Below are 17,449 nucleotides of genomic sequence, written 5' to 3'. Positions count from 1 at the left end.
AGGCACATAGACACAGGCAACAGAGCATGCACAATGTCGGCACTAGTACAGTGTATATCCACCTTTCGCAGCAATGCAGGCTGCTATTCTCCCATGGAGACGATCGTAGAGATGCTGGATGTAGTCCTGTGGAACGGCTTGCCATGCCATTTCCACCTGGCGCCTCAGTTGGACCAGCGTTCGTGCCGGACGTGCAGACCGCGCGAGACGACGCTTCATCCAGTCCCAAACATGCTCAATGGGGGACAGATCTGGAGATCTTGCTGGCCAGGGTAGTTGACTTACACCTTCTAGAGCACGTTGGGTGGCACGGGATACATGCGGACGTGCATTGTCCTGTTGGAACAGCAAGTTCCCTTGCCGGTCTAGGAATGGTAGAACGATGGGTTCGATGACGGTTTGGATGTACCGTGCACTATTCAGTGTCCCCTCGACGATCACCAGTGGTGTACGGCCAGTGTAGGAGATCGCTCCCCACACCATGATGCCAGGTGTTGGCCCTGTGTGCCTCGGTCGTATGCAGTCCTGATTGTGGCGCTCACCTGCACGGCGCCAAACACGCATACGACCATCGTTGGCACCAAGGCAGAAGCGACTCTCATCGCTGAAGACGACACGTCTCCATTCGTCCCTCCATTCACTCCTGTCGCGACACCACTGGAGGTGGGCTGCACGATGTTGGGGCGTGAGCGGAAGACGGCCTAACGGTGTGCGGGACCGTAGCCCAGCTTCATGGAGACGGTTGCGAATGGTCCTCGCCGATACCGCAGGAGCAACAGTGTCCCTAATTTGCTGGGAAGTGGCGGTGCGGTCCCCTACGGCACTGCGTAGGATCCTACGGTCTTGGCGTGCATCCGTGCGTCGCTGCGGTCCGGTCCCAGGACGACGGGCACGTGCACCTTCCGCCGACCACTGGCGACAACATCGATGTACTGTGGAGACCTCACGCCCCACGTGTTGAGCAATTCGGCGGTACGTCCACCCGGCCTCCCGCATGCCCACTATACGCCCCCGCTCAAAGTCCGTCAACTGCACATACGGTTCACGTCCACGCTGTCGCGGCATGCTACCAGTGTTAAAAACTGCGATGGAGCTCCGTATGCCACGGCAAACCGGCTGACGCTGACGGCGGCGGTGCACAAATGCTGCGCAGCTAGCGCCATTCGACGGCCAACACCGCGGTTCCTGGTGTGTCCGCTGTGCCGTGCGTGTGATCATTGCTTGTACAGCCCTCTCGCAGTGTCCGGAGCAAGTATGGTGGTCTGACACACCGGTGTCAATGTGTTCTTTTTTCCATTTCCAAGAGTGTAGAAATATCTGTACCATTCTTATGACTTGACATACTTTTCCCTTTGCTATCACAGTATTCCACGTCGAATCCATACCTTCCTAACGACTGGACATAGTCGTTTGCTTTGCACATATCGGAACACACCCTCATACTTCATAAGCCCGATGCTCAAGGCGAACCTATCACACATCCCATACTACCAAGTATAATACTTTGCAAATAACTGATTTCTGGCGATATGAAAAAATACTGAGCGAAATTCAGCGATGGATGGACATGTCTCACAAGTTTTTCTTGCGTGTGGTACCACAGTGTCTTAGAAAGACGTAATCGTCTTACAAGCTGCCAGATGTTAAAAATACGATCACAGTGACTATGTTACGGTCACAAGCGGTCTTGGTTCTACAGGTGCCCACGAGCATCCGTGCTAAAAGCTATACTGGCTTTATAAATCGAGCTATTGCATTACCTCCGACCAAATACCGCAACACTGAATATATGTGGTGATCGCCAGAGTGTATTTTATCAGACCAACAGCGCGGATGGAAGTGACATGGAAAACCAGTTAACAGAACAATAGTTTAAATGCCAAGAAATGGCCGAGCATTATGTTAAGAAGCCTAGCATGCAGTGCTGAACATTAGGATATGCAACATGTTTTCCCCATGCAATTAGTTCTTACAAGATCTACATCTTTCCAAACAGCAAAGAATGATGAGCAAGAGAAATCCAACCCACACAAAGTGATTTTTTTATAAATAAGAAATAAACCCTTGAATTTTGCTTCGTGAGATCCTTCCTCTCCATCACAGAGCTGCCAATTTCCTGGTAGAGGAGGGGAGGTGGAGAGGGGAGAGAGAGGGGGTGGTGCTGGGGGGGGGGGGGATCAATTTCCTGCAAAATTCTTCAAATTAATCATTACACTATATTCCATACACTGCATTGAGTTCCCTAAATTGCTGAAATAAACAATATTCCACACATTGTTTAAACTGTTTGAACAACATTCCATACACTGCAATCGATTTCCTGACAAATTCTTTAACTAAATAAATAAACTATATTCTATACACTGCTATAAATAATTAAACAGTATTCTATGCATTGCCTAAATTGTTTAAACAATATTCCATTCACTGCACCGGCCGGTGTGGCCGAGTGGTTCTAGGCGCATCAGTCTGGAACTGCGCGAATCCTGCCTCGGGCATGGATGTGTGTAATGTCCTTAGGTTAGTTAGGTTCAAGTAGTTCTAAGTTCTAGGGGACTGATGACCTGAGATGTTAAGTCCCATTGTGCTCAGAGCCATTTTTGAACCATTCACTGCAATCGAATTCCCTCCAAATAACCAATCAGCTGAGTCTTTTTTCAGCAAATTTCCGGGAGGTTGGGTTACCAGAGGGGTAGGTGTCAATTAAGTGATAAATTTAATTAATTAGTCAATCAAATTGATCAGAGTTAGATGGGCTATTCCAATAGCTCTGACCTGAAAGTGTACCTGTAGCAGCCTCCAGGAATGGGTTGGTTGGAGGTTTCCTGAGAGGTGGGGGAAGGGGGTGGGGGAACAATAGGTTAAGGACCTGTCAATCCAAAGGACGTATACTTCCATCAGACCAATAGGTTGAGAATGTGTCAGTCAGAGGAGAACAATAGCTTAATAACCTGACTATCAAAGTAGAACAACAGGTTTGCCCCTGAGTGCAATCCTGCCCCTCACGTAGGCACCCTGCACTAACCAAATGTCCTGAAACGAACCTTGTCCCACTACTGACATCAAGCACAAAGCGATGCAGGTGGTTTACATCTGTCAACGTGTTTTCGATTACCACCGCAGGTCCCATGTAAGCGCAGGAGGATGTCTCCCATAGCATACTACTACTCTTACTGGCCTGTGCCTGTGATGCACTGAATATTTAGAGCCTTTCACCTTTCCCTGTTAGTGGAGGCCACCATCGACCTAGTGTAGCAAATGTGATTCACCCAAAGAGCCGACATGTTTCCATTGATCTACAGTCGAATCCCGATGGTCCCATGCCCACTGAAATCATAATTGATGCTGTCATTGCGTCAACTTGTGAACACTAGTAGTAGAACAATGGGATCATGTGCATTTTGTTTGTACAGCTTATATACATTCAAGGGTAGCCTTCATTGACTTATGACCCCCTGGGAATTAATTTACTTATGACCTCCTAAGTATAATCAGTCCTTCTGGGAAACTCCCTCCCCTCCCCCACCTATGGTTCAAATGGCTCTGAGCACTATGTGACTTAACTTCTGAGGTCATCAGTCGCCTGGAACTTAGAACTAATTAAACCTAACTAACCTAAGGACATAACACACATCCATGCCCGAGGCAAGACTCGAACCTGCGACCATAGCGGTCGCTCGGCTCCAGACTGTAGCGCCTACAACCGCACGGCCACTCCGGCCGGCTCCCCCACCTATCCCCGTCCCCTCCCCTTAACCCATCTTTATGATAATTCATTTATGACACACTGGGGTTAAGCTGTCCTTCTCAGAAGCCCCCAACAGCCCTCCCCCTCCTCCTCCCTCAGCCTTCTGGGAAACCTCCAACTCTTTCTTCCTCCCCCCGCCGATACAAGGACACTTTCGATATCAAATTAATTGAATAATTTATTAAATCGATAAATTCATTAATTTGATAAATTAATTAAACCCTCCCCCCTCTGGAAAATCCTGCAGCACTCCGCTCTCTTCCCCCACTTCCCATCCCCTCCTCCACCTGGAAATTGGTGGGAAAAACACTCAGTCTGTGCTGGAGTAAAAGGATCTCACAACACAAAATTCAAATCAGCGTCAGTAATATATTGATGTGTATTCTGTATTTAATCAGTTTGCAGGAAACTGGGCTCTCTCAGTTGGGTGGAGCTCACATCTGTCCCCATTTTCTAAAATGTAATAACTGTAAGCACTGGGGAACTGAATGAGTTGTGGTATATTAGCCTCTGTGTTCGATCGGCCACACATGGGCCTGCTGTGCATGTCTCCAAGGTCGGGTCCCTACTGAGGCCCTAGTTCCATGCGCTGACAGATGCCGGGCAGTGTGCCAAGAGCTGAGAGCTCTGTTGGCTGTGGAGGTCTGCAGCCTAATGGCATTTATGTTTCAGCATGTGCCTCTGTTGTCGCCACACGGAACTATCATGGGACTGTGCATATGCAGAGTGCCTGTCGACCACACTTACTGCATGCAGAGGAAACCCTTGTTGTGTTCCTCACAGCCAGCCACAGGGAAATTGCTGTTGGAGGCCCCACAGTCAGCCACTGGGTGCATCTGAGTGGATGCACGCATTTCAGCTCTCTGAAGTGGCTGCTTCCTTTAGAACAAAGCACCATGTGGCAGCAACCCTTTGATATTTGATACCTGAGAAACCACCTCCACTATCTCTCATGCTGCTACTTCCTGTTTGCGCATGAACCATTATGTCTAAACCATGTGGATGGAGGTTTCATCCCTCCTCACAATACCATGTTCATATTGGATAATACTGAATCAGTGAAGATATATAGACCCTAAACCCTCTGCTGTTATCCTCATTCTGCTATCGCCCATGGTTACATTAGTTTGATTGTCAGTTTGCATGTTTCTGTGTTATAGTGCTTGCAAGATGAAAGTTTCTTTCTAGCAGCACCAGTAGAAGTGACAAACGCCTGAGGCAAGGAGAGGTAAGCATATTATATATTTATTTTCCTAGCATGAGATCGGATTATGTAGTGCATATTTTCGTAAAAAAGTGTTGAAGTATCAAATCACTGTGTGTTCAGATATAGAAGTATACACTCGTTAAAAAAAGTTTCATAATATCAACTAACACTGTTCAGATTTCTGTATCATAAATTTTTTTCATATTTAGGTTTCATAACATGAGATCGGATTTCTGTGTTCATTTTTTTTCTTGTTTAAGTAAACGTCAACCAAATTGTGGACCAGCTGTAAGTGAGAGGTTGCAGCAACAGCAACAGCAACAGCATCATAAGTATATATATTTTTGTCTTCCTACTATCGTGTGTATAAATAATATGTTGTTCTTAGACATATTCTTTTCAAAAAATTTCATTGTATACATAATATGATGTTGCTTAAGGCAAATTTTTTGTTGCTATTGTAGATTATTTTAATGAGCAGGAACAAGAAGGGACAAAGGTTGTGATGCTCTCCACATCACAGCTATTGTGTAAGTACATAATCGTTCATCAAATTTTTTCTAAGTTTTTGTATGTGTATGTTCTTTTTATTAAATAAATATGGTATTGTTGGAGGTGATGTAGGGGAGCTGGATCGATGGATTCATGGTGATTCAGGCAAGGAGATGCCAGAGTGGGTGGGGGAGACAGAGAGGGAACTGTGTCATTATGAGATGCCAGATGGCCTGAGGGATATGTCATGGTGTCAAAGCAAGATAGGAAATTTGTTCGTCTACTCATTGTACTTCCAAATAACCAGTGTTCTTTCTTTCCTTTCAGCAGCAGTCGATGTCTGGAACATTGTATATTTCTCATTATTCTCTATCTACAGCACTATTGTCCATGCAGTACGTAATGGTATGGGTACTGGGCACAGTGAAGAAACGACTATCAAGACATGGTCCTGTGCGGCGTGCTCCACCATGAAAGACAGATGTTTTTGCTACGTGAGAAGCCGCCACCATGCAAGCAAAAGCAGCCACCCATGCCAGCTCCGCTCTAGTGTCCATGGGCCAGCCTCCCTCCGGCAACTGGATCAGGATTGTGGCAAATACTATTAAGGAGTGAATCCCATTCACTAGGATCGAGAGTCCAGCAGGAGGGTACAGAGACCCTGTAGGGTTTCTGAAAATGATACTCCTCAAGGCTGTTAAGTATCTGTGGTATCCCGCCATTAAATGAAGCGCTGTGCTGTGCATCGAACTGTCGCACCCCACCAAAGAGGCCTCTGGCGTTGAAGAGCCAAGCCTTCACTACCTTTGGAGGAATGATGGCACAATAATGGAAGCTCATCAATCACCGAGTGGTTTCATGAGTCTACCTTGAGTGTTATAATGGACCAGTTTCCGTAGATGGTAGTTAGAGGGTCAACTAAAGCACTCAGCTGAATACCGCACCTTGACATCCATACATGCTGTGATGCTGTAAATGCGGAGTCCAGCTGTATCACGCTTGCGAAGAAAAAGCTAATAAGAAGGCATGTATTAATGTTAAAAATAAAACTGACAAGGCTTGTTTTGCATGGTCAATCTTGACTCACAAAAGAAATTACATCAAAGATCGACAGCACACATATCGATATGGTTGATACCTTGACATTCATAAGTGTTATACCTTTGATGCTATCGAGTTACCCATAAAGATCCAGGACATAACTAAATTTAAGCTGCAGACTACTAGAATATCGGTTTATATTTATGGCCTGGAGAATTTCAATTAAGGTGCGCAAAAGAAGCATATAGTTGTTGGAGCCCTCCATTCCTCAAAGTTTGCTGCTGAGCATAAGATGCATGTAAACATGCTGCTATTCTCAGATGAGAAAAATAAAGAGAATAACAGTTATCACTACGGTTGGGTCAGGGACATGTTCCACCTGCTTTAATCCCAAATTAGTTAACACAGGTGTAAAAAGCGTATTTGCTTAAGGTGCTTCAAGGCCTTTTCCTCAGGCAAGTTATTAGCAAAGCATCTAGTAGAAAGCACTTTCAAGGACCTGGAACGTGTAATTACACCTACTGAGGAAAACGAATTCGTGAAGTTTAAGAATGTTGACCATCAGGAGTAATGACTGTTTCTGGTATATGTCCACGCTGAATGCCTCCTTGCTCCTGTGACCCACAATGAAGGCGACTACAACCGTACGTACTACCTTCACAGAAAAACACCATACAAGTTGCATCGTCCTATTCTTCGAGTCTTAAGCGCTACAAACCTTTGTCGTGGATAATCCTGCAGTTCGGCTTCTCACTGAGGTTTAAAAATTTCATAGGAGGTTGAGTGCCATAATTGTGGCCTACTGTTAGACAGAAAAGAAAAAACACCTCATAGGGACCAATCTCACCTTACAGGAAAGTTCCACGGCACAGCACACAACACCCGCTATTTGAAGTATCAGTTATTGCCACAGATACCTGTTTCCTTTCATAATTTAAGTGGGTCTGATGCTCACTTTCTTTTTAAGCACTTCGCTGATTTCGGCTGGGAGAAAAATTAGGTCAGTGTCCTACCTGAGAATGAGAAGTATACTTCATTCTCCAAACAAATGTTTCTAAGTATTACGCACCACTTCCTTGACTCGCTCCGTTTTATGCAGGCGCTACTGCAGAAACTTGTTGAAAGTCTACATCTGAAGGACACGCACATCAACTGACCTGCTTTTCCAGATGAGTAAAAGTTTCAACTCTAGGAAGGGGCTTTCTCCATACGAGTAACTAGATACAGTAGTATGGGAAAACTCAACAAAACCAGGCTACCCGATATAACTGCATTCTACAGCAACGTTACAGGTGATGATATAACGGATGCAGAGTTTGAGGAAGCTGTGAATGTCTGCGAGAATCCAACTTCTCCACTTTAGGAGAGTACACACAGTTTTACGTGAAGTCAGCCGTGCACTTGCTTGCAAAGGTTTTGGAGAAGTTCTGGAGTTTATTCACGACCACATATTCCCTGGATCCCACCTTTTGTTACACAGCACCTCGGCTCTTCTGAGACTCTGTGCTCAAGAAAACAAATCACAGCATCTGACTACTGTCCGATACTGAGGTGCTTCTTTTTCTTGATTGAGGGACCCATGGGGTACTTTGTCCGAGTGCCCATGGGCATGCCAAGGCAAATAACTCACACATGGTGAGAGCGTCAGTGCATCCCTTGATTCGAGTTACATCATGTGCTTGAATGTCAATGACTTCCACAAGCACACTATGCAACAATCACTGTCAATCAGGGAGTTTTGATGGGTGCCCAAACCCGAATGCTAGGGATTAGGTGGAAAATTTCGAGAGTAATGCAGCTGATTCTGATGTATGGTATGCCGTGGAGGCAGAATTCACATATTGTGTCAGTTTGTATGATGCACACGCTGATTTGCCCCTGTGTCCCGAGCAACTACAACCATGAGGAGGCTCCACCCCAAAACTGATCACAATGCTGGAGAATAAGCGGAGATACGTTATTCACTATCTTAATCTCCAGCAGTGTCTCAGATTGGAATGAGGCTAGTTAGAATCACCTGTGCTGTCTCCTGATTAAAGGAGTATATAGCTTTGAATCGACACTGAAGACTCCTGTGATGTGTGACTTTAACAAAGATTTTTTTTTAAATTAATGAACAACTCAATTTTTCATAAAACAATAGATAATTTGAGGGAACATCGTGAAATTTTGATAAGAACCAATGACATGGGCGTTATGGCGGAAGAAAATGCATCGCCCGACCAAACTTTGAATGAGTCGCATTATTCAATGACAACTTTATTGCTGTGGAGATGGCAAAGGTTGCAGTAGCGTTCACGAAATCTGTCTATGTGAGGATGTGCATACTAGACTATCCAAACTCCAAATGTACCGATTCCATTATCAGTTTACGAAAACTCATTTCACTGATCCTAAATCACTCTATATGGATACAGACAGCTTCATGTATTTGGTGAAAAACTGGAAGCCATATGAAGTATGAGGTGCCACCATGAAGAATTCGACACATCTTCATACATGGCTGATAAACCTTACGATATTGTTCCATAGAAGAAGAAGGTTATTAGCCTAATGAAACATGAGGTAAATAGATCAGTGATTGTGGAGTCCGCCGGCTAGAGTGACCGAACGGTTCTAGGCGCTACAGTCTGGAACCGCGCGACCGCTACGGTCGCAGGTTCGAATCCTGCTTCGGGCATGGATGTGTGTGATGTCCTTAGGTTAGTCAGGTTTAAGTAGTTCTAAGTTCTAGGGGACTCATGACCTCATAAGTTAAGTCCCATAGTGCTCAGAGCCATTTTTGATTGTGGAGTCCGTGTGTCTGAGAGCAAAAGTGTATGCATATTGCGCATTGGAAGTTGCACCCAGGAGCGGGCTAACGGTGTGCATCGTGTGCCATCGAGAGTCCTCTCTGTCGAAGACTGTTTGCAGTGTCTGCAGAGCAGTATTCATGATGCTTGGTCCTCCACTGCAGACGCAACATATGGTGCGGCAAACTAGTATTCAATAGAGACGACATGAGGTGTACAGGGTTATTACAAATGATTGAAGCGATTTCACAGCTCTACAATAACTTTATTATTTGAGATATTTTCACAATGCTTTGCACATATATACAAAAACTCAAAAAGTTTTTTTAGGCATTCACAAATGTTCGATATGTGCCCTTTTAGTGATTCGGCAGACATCAAGCCGATAATCAAGTTCCTCCCACACTCGGCGCTCACTGCAGGCTGACCCGTTGATTTCCCCTTACAGAGGCATCCAGAAGCTTTAAACTGCGCATACCATCGCCGAATGGAGTTAGCAGTTGGTGGATCTTTGTTGAACTTCGTCCTGAGGTGTTGTTGCACTGTTATGACTGACTGATGTGAGTGCATTTCAAGCACGACATACACTTTCTCGGCTCCTGTCGCCATTTTGTCTCACTGCGCTCTCGAGCGCTCTGGCGGCAGAAACCTGAAGTGCGGCTTCAGCCGAACAAAACTTTATGAGTTTTTCTACATATCTGTAGTGTGTCATGACCATATGTCAATGAATGGAGCTACAGTGAATTTATGAAATCGCTTCAATCATTTGTAATAGCCCTGTACATTTCAGTGCAATCTTAAGTCAGCCTGTCGCCATATGACGATGGAAGTGTCATTTGTGATGATGGGATTGAAACTCTGCCATACTCATACTATTCATTTGTTGGGAGAGAGCGGTCTACCGGTTGAATAGATATATTTTTTTAAATTTATGAACAGTCCTAGTACTTTCTTGTATGGTTTCGGGTATAGTGTTTTTCCGATGGTTACTACGTCCCTCATGCGGTTATCTCTGCTTCCTTCACGTAACTGCTAGCTGCTCCTGGGAGTTCTTTGCGTTCTTCACTGTTCTTGCAATAGCCTCAGCACCACCAACAAGTGAACCCATTGCTGAGAGACCTGCGTGGGCTGGAATGAGAAAGGGGATAATTCTGCGTGATGCCTTGGGTATCGGCAGATCCGGGTTTGCTTTATCTGGTTGTTTATGTTTCAGGGCGCTTTTAGCTGCATACACCGCTGTCAGGATATGGTATTTGAGACACCCCTTCTTCTTTATCATCGTTGTATTCTTCCTCTTCTTCTTCTTCCTCTTCTTCTCCTTCTTCAGTGCACAACGTGCAGTGTTCATAACTAGCTAGAAATTCACACCCAAGCCCAACTTAATTTTAGCACACAAATGCTGGAATGTGCTGCCCTATACCAGTATCCTTTCTCGCATGTACTGCCTGGGCTTTATCAGCTAAAATTTGATCTGCAACGCGTCGTCTTTGGAGAACTTTATGTTTTGCGTATGCAATGTCATGTTGCAAACACACTTCGTCAAGCAAGCCAAACGTTTTTGAAGCTTTGTAACGGATCCGCACTAATTACACCTTGGAATGTGCAATTCGACTGGAAGTCTGTCGAGAATACCACCTATAATGCGTCTTCTATCGTACATGTTAAACTACTGTGCTGTATGTGCTCTGTGCACCCCATTACATAACAAACCGTCGGCGTCAATCCAGCTGTTTTATGTTGCAGGAAAACCAAACCATTTAACTACTCTATTGCCTCGACGTCTAATCACACAAACTATGAAAAACGTGTGATTCTGAGCTCTGCTGCATTTCCTCGGTGTAAAAGCATCCTGAAATTGCAATGCCACTGCTATCCTTTAAGATGAAAGTTCTGGGATTTGTTATCAGTGAACATCTTACTCAACTAGTTTTGAGAGATGTGGCTTTTCAAATGCTATCTTGTGCTTTGAGATACATACCAAATCACTCACATTAAATTTCTGTTGATGTGGATTCATAATTTTAATTCGATAGTACACCATATCCATGACTCCATTATCATGAACATTGATTGGCCACATTTCATTGTACAATGTTTGGTTCAGTTATTCTGTGCAATTATTTCCCGAAGGATATCTGTCCATTTGTATGACCACGAAGATTGAAATACGTCCACATTCGACCCTTTATTGTTCATTTCAGACATTCCATGATAACTCGCTTTCAGGAGGGTGAATGTTGAGCAGTGATATATTCCATACTGCTGCATCACAGCCTTGAAATACCTATTGAAAATCTCTCCACTGTGATCAGTTTGGAGGTTATCCAGGCATTAATCCATTGCTGCATGCAACAAATGCTAAAACACCTCCGCAAAACCTCTTCCCATCTCTATCTTGACAGGTAATGCCCACGCGAATTCGGAGTATGTATCAGTAACCCTTATGATATATTTAGATTCATTATTCTCATGCGAGTATTCCCTCGCATCTACAAGATCAGCCTGTCACAAGTCATCCATACCTTTAATCATAGCTTACCTACGGGGCTATGTTTTGTGTGCTGTTTTGTACAGTTCTTGAATTAACGTCTCCCTATTAAATCGATTATACCTCTCTCTATAAGCTCTGAAATTACTGAGACAACGTCATTCGAAAGGGCAGTACTGTTCCACAGCAGCTGATGCCATGAGCAGTAGTATTCGGTCTATTATCTCATTGGGGTCATCATAGTATATGTACTGAGGTGGCTGATTGCTGACTCTTTTACGCTGATTGTCAATACCTTCACCACTGCTATAGCAGCCTTCGAATGACAGTGGTTTTGTAATGTCTCTGTATTTCTCACGGTGTTGGTTTCCTGCTTTTCTGTGTATAGTGCTCAGTTGTAGTATTTCACCATACATCTCAAAACCATTGGCTGAAAATTTTACTATTTTTGAGGTTATCCGGAAAATGAGAGCCGGCCGGAGTGGCCGAGCGGTTCTAGGCGCTACAGTCTGGAACCGCGCGACCGTGACGGTCGCAGGTTCGAATCCTGCCTCGGGCATGGAAGTGTGTGATGTCGATAGGTTAGTTAGGTTTAAGTAGTTCTAAGTTCTAGGTGACTGATGACCTCAGAAGTTAAGTCCCATAGTGCTCAGAGCCATTTGAACCATTTTGGAAAATGAGATTCAGCAGACCCGGTGTTCTTTGAAATTCACTGTCGCCTATCTGTACTGTTTTTTTCATTTAAACTTACAGGATGCGTGGCCTACATGTATAGTTTTTCACACTCACACCAAATATTTTTTCTATCCTAACATCGCTGTGACAGTAATGAAACCAGCAATAGCATCATTATCATCGTTGTGCAATTTCGCTGGGGGTTCTAAAGAGATTCAGTAACTAGTTTAAAGGTTTCGCTCAGTGCCTGCTCTCTATCCAAATTTCCTAACCTCAGCAGCCATAACTTCTCTCGAGCAGCCTTCTGTGCAACAATGACCTTACGCTTAGTCGCCATCTTGTTATATATTAAGCTGGTTGCTTCACAGTCTGCACCTTATATATATTTCCATCAATCTTTACAGTTAATTCGTGTACTTCCTTTTCAGTTCCATCAACCTTTACAGTTGAGTCATCTACTTTCTTTCTCAGAATGATACAGGTGTGTGTCTCTAGACCTTTAACCGTAGCATCTAATTCACTGATCAATTTCAGAAGGGTGTGGTCATACATCTCTAGCTCTCTAACTTTATGTTCGAAAGACTGAAATTTTCCATCCACATACAGACGCATTCTCTGTCTATCTTCTTAGGCTGAGTGCCTGACATACATGCAAACTTGTCCATCGTGCAGTGTATACTAACATACTCATCACTTTTTTCACTGGAAGTTCCGTATGTCCCTAAGGTCATTCAGTTTTCTCGATTTATCAATAACGAGAAACCTGTGCAGTGTGTGATTTGAGAGATGTACACATATCCTTACAAAATTATTGAATGGCGTGTTGGTTCCTACATGCACCTCGTAAAGGTGTTTTAAATTCAGATTGTCTTGTTTTAAAGCTATAATGATGTTTGCATTATCCCTCACCAACTGTTTGGGAATTCCGGAATATGTCGGACTCAAATAAAATATGTCGACGCCCATATGACGACCAAAACAGAAATATCGTAGAATTTGACTCTGGTTTTCCACAGCAATCTCGCCAAATATCAACATTGTTTGGCTATACATTTTCTGGGGGGGATACTGACTTAATGTCGTGTATGTTACACCATCTACACCCAGCAGTATCTTTTGCAGCAGCTGGTACTTGGGTTGAATCAGAGTTCTTCAAAATATGCATGCAAGCTCAAAGCGGACTCCTTCCAGGTGTTTTAGGTGACATGAGAATATCTGTCTTTCTGCAGTTGGTTGGATTTAAAATTATCACTTATATATTATAAGGGAGGAATATTCTGTTCTTCTTCTCCTTCTGGTCTTCTTCCGCACCATCACGGGACCAGTAAATTGCAACAACGTCCTGATGCTTCATCCACCCTGTCATAATGTTGACTATGTCAGGTTTTAGTGTGCAATAGGATTTTGTAGAGAAATGAACACTTATAATAAAAATCATATGTGTAGCCACTATAGTGCAATCGTCATGCCAACTCAGCTCCAATGACTGTACCTTACATTATACAATGACAGGTTAGTTAAATAGGAATATATTAGGACAGGGTAGTTGAACATGAAAAACAACAAATATTTGCGATAATTTTTTAACCACACATCAGCTGTGATATCCATCAGTAAGAATTCACTGGTTCAGTCTTCACAACATTACAGTGTTCTGTAAATAAACGTTTCTTGTATGCACAGAATTAAATGTGTATTTTTCCGAAACTGATGCATGTTCCTTTAGCTTCTTCTTTCGATGCCGTATTGATTCAGTGTTTTAAACCGTCTGCATGTACACTCTATGTACAGGGATGGTTCACAATGTCTTTGTACATACACTCCTGGAAATGGAAAAAAGAACACATTGACACCGGTGTGTTAGACCCACCATACTTGCTCCGGACACTGCGAGAGGGCTGTACAAGCAATGATCACACGCACGGCACAGCGGACACACCAGGAACCGCGGTGTTGGCCGTCGAATGGCGCTAGCTGCGCAGCATTTGTGCACCGCCGCCGTCAGTGTCAGCCAGTTTGCCGTGGCATACGGAGCTCCATCGCAGTCTTTAACACTGGTAGCATGACGCGACAGCGTGGACGTGAACCGTATGTGCAGTTGACGGACTTTGAGCGAGGGCGTATAGTGGGCATGCGGGAGGCCGGGTGGATGTACCGCCGAATTGCTCAACACGTGGGGCGTGAGGTCTCCACAGTACATCGATGTTGTCGCCAGTGGTCAGCGGAAGGTGCACGTGCCCGTCGACCTGGGACCGGACCGCAGCGACGCACGGATGCACGCCAAGACCGTAGGATCCTACGCAGTGCCGTAGGGGACCGCACCGCCACTTCCCAGCAAATTAGGGACACTGTTGCTCCTGGGGTATCGACGAGGACCATTCGCAACCGTCTCCATGAAGCTGGGCTACGGTCCCGCACACCGTTAGGCCGTCTTCCGCTCACGCCCCAACATCGTGCAGCCTGCCTCCAGTGGTGTCACGACAGGCGTGAATGGAGGGACGAATGGAGACGTGTCGTCTTCAGCGATGAGAGTCGCTTCTGCCTTGGTGCCAATGATGGTCGTATGCGTGTTTGGCGCCGTGCAGGTGAGCGCCACAATCAGGACTGCATACGACCGAGGCACACAGGGCCAACACCCGGCATCATGGTGTGGGGAGCGATCTCCTACACTGGCCGTACACCACTGGTGATCGTCGAGGGGACACTGAATAGTGCACGGTACATCCAAACCGTCATCGAACCCATCGTTCTACCATTCCTAGACCGGCAAGGGAACTTGCTGTTCCAACAGGACAATGCACGTCCGCATGTATCCCGTGACACCCAACGTGCTCTAGAAGGTGTAGGTCAACTACCCTGGCCAGCAAGATCTCCGGATCTGTCCCCCATTGAGCATGTTTGGGACTGGATGAAGCGTCGTCTCACGTGGTCTGCACGTCCAGCACGAACGCTGGTCCAACTGAGACGCCAGGTGGAAATGGCATGGCAAGCCGTTCCACAGGACTACATCCAGCATCTCTACGATCGTCTCCATGGGAGAATAGCAGCCTGCATTGCTGCGAAAGGTGGATATACACTGTACTAGTGCCGACATTGTGCATGCTCTGTTGCCTGTGTCTATGTGCTTGTGGTTCTGTCAGTGTGATCATGTGATGTATCTGACCCCAGGAATGTGTCAATAAAGTTTCCCCTTCTTGGGACAATGAATTCACGGTGTTCTTATTTCAATTTCCAGGAGTGTAGTTTGAGACGTAGCAGTCCATGGTTCAGCACCATCTGTAGGCTGAACAAGTTTGTAATGATGGAGTGTTGCAAATAAATGGATCGACTTCCAAATGTTACCACGAGTGTCATACTTCCATACAATGATGTTATAGATAGCATCAGACCAGCACAGTAAATGTCTGGAAAAGGGGGTATTTGGAGGTCATCTGTTGGTTGATGTAGAGTTCTGCATTACACGGTTAATCCCATTCCAACTCCGTGCACTGCACTTTAACACTTCTCATAGCAATTTTAATCTCTAATACGACACACCAGTCATTGTCCACTGACGCTTTTATACCGCTATTTACGCACTTTGCACCGTTAGCTGTTTATTTATAAGTTGACGTGAGAAGCAGTAGAGCACTGGGAGGAATCAGCAGCTTGTCATCCACCACACCAACACTCTGTCCTTGCAGTAACGCTGGAATGTTCTGGGATGGTGCGTATGTTGAAGACCAGTACTAACCTGCCCTGGATGCTGGACAGTCCCCAGCACAGTTCTTCTGAGATGGAGACTGGCTGGGGGTCTTCATTACACAAATCAATGAGCAGTGTGGATAATAGCAGCTAGTTGTCCTGCTCCAGCATACTAGTCAAGTGCACTACAGGATTCCATGTTGCTGCTGCCGCTGCTGCCCCAACATGTTGGAGTTAGTTGCAGGTTCCCTTGAGGCAGTGGTGGCCACTGCTACTTCAGGCGAAGGTTGCTGCCAGTTCAAACACATTGGAGGCTGCTGCTGAACAAAGAAGAAGAAGCAATAAGCAATTACAGACAAAGACATGGAGCTGAACGAAGAAATGGAACTTGGCAGAGAACTGGAGACACGTATTGAGTACTTACTTTTGTGGTTCTTCTGTGATAAGGAGGCAGTTGAAGATCTCGTCTGCTGTTGACGCCTCATGGTTCTTCCACTGACTGACTGCAACTGAGAGCACATCCGTTTTATATCCTATTGGCTCCCACCAGCTTTCAGGTGAGGAGGGGGTTAACACTGTGTTCCTACTGGCTCCCAAGGGAAGTGGCTGGGGAGAAGAAAATGTGTTTCAAGCAACCTCTGTAGCAGTTCTGTGAACTAGCTCAGTCAAGATCCCATACACCAAAATGAATATCGCTGGTTATTCTGTCTGGGGTAGCGGAAGAGGACAAAATCATCTCCTGCACTGATAGGCCACTTCAAAAACGACAAACAGCTCCAGCACAGGCCGTATTGTCTATGAGTTGCAAAATGAATCTTCAGCCCATCCCACTGCATCGCCACTATTTTCTGAAAAGTATTCACCCCATGTTCACCTATTATCGCCTCTTTCCATTATTAGTGTAGGAGGATATAGACATAGTCCTCAGCTGTATGGTTACAGGTAATACACTTATTAAACTCCTTGCTGTCCAATACCAGCATCTCCTCAAATGAACCCATTATGACAGTATCTTCCCAGGAGAACACTATATATTAAGACATTGCAGCAACAAGTTTCCCAACTTTTTTCATCACATGAAGACTCCATAGTGAGTACTTCCTATCTGACATCTCACAACAGACTGAGCAATTTAGGTGTGGGAGCCAATTGGAAAACTGCTGCCACCTGGCAGCGGCACATGGAATGAGAGCCTTTGTAGAAACACACCTCCACAATATGCAGATGTGCACATCTGATGCCCGCACGACAGAAACATGCATGAGCGACCACAAGTGGCGACCAATATACTGTACTTCATTCCATTCCTCAATGCTTCCAGT

The sequence above is a fragment of the Schistocerca cancellata genome, chromosome 4, assembly GCF_023864275.1.
Source record: "Schistocerca cancellata isolate TAMUIC-IGC-003103 chromosome 4, iqSchCanc2.1, whole genome shotgun sequence".
NCBI classification, from domain to species: Eukaryota; Metazoa; Arthropoda; class Insecta; order Orthoptera; family Acrididae; genus Schistocerca; species Schistocerca cancellata.
This window is presented reverse-complemented; position numbering follows the sequence as displayed.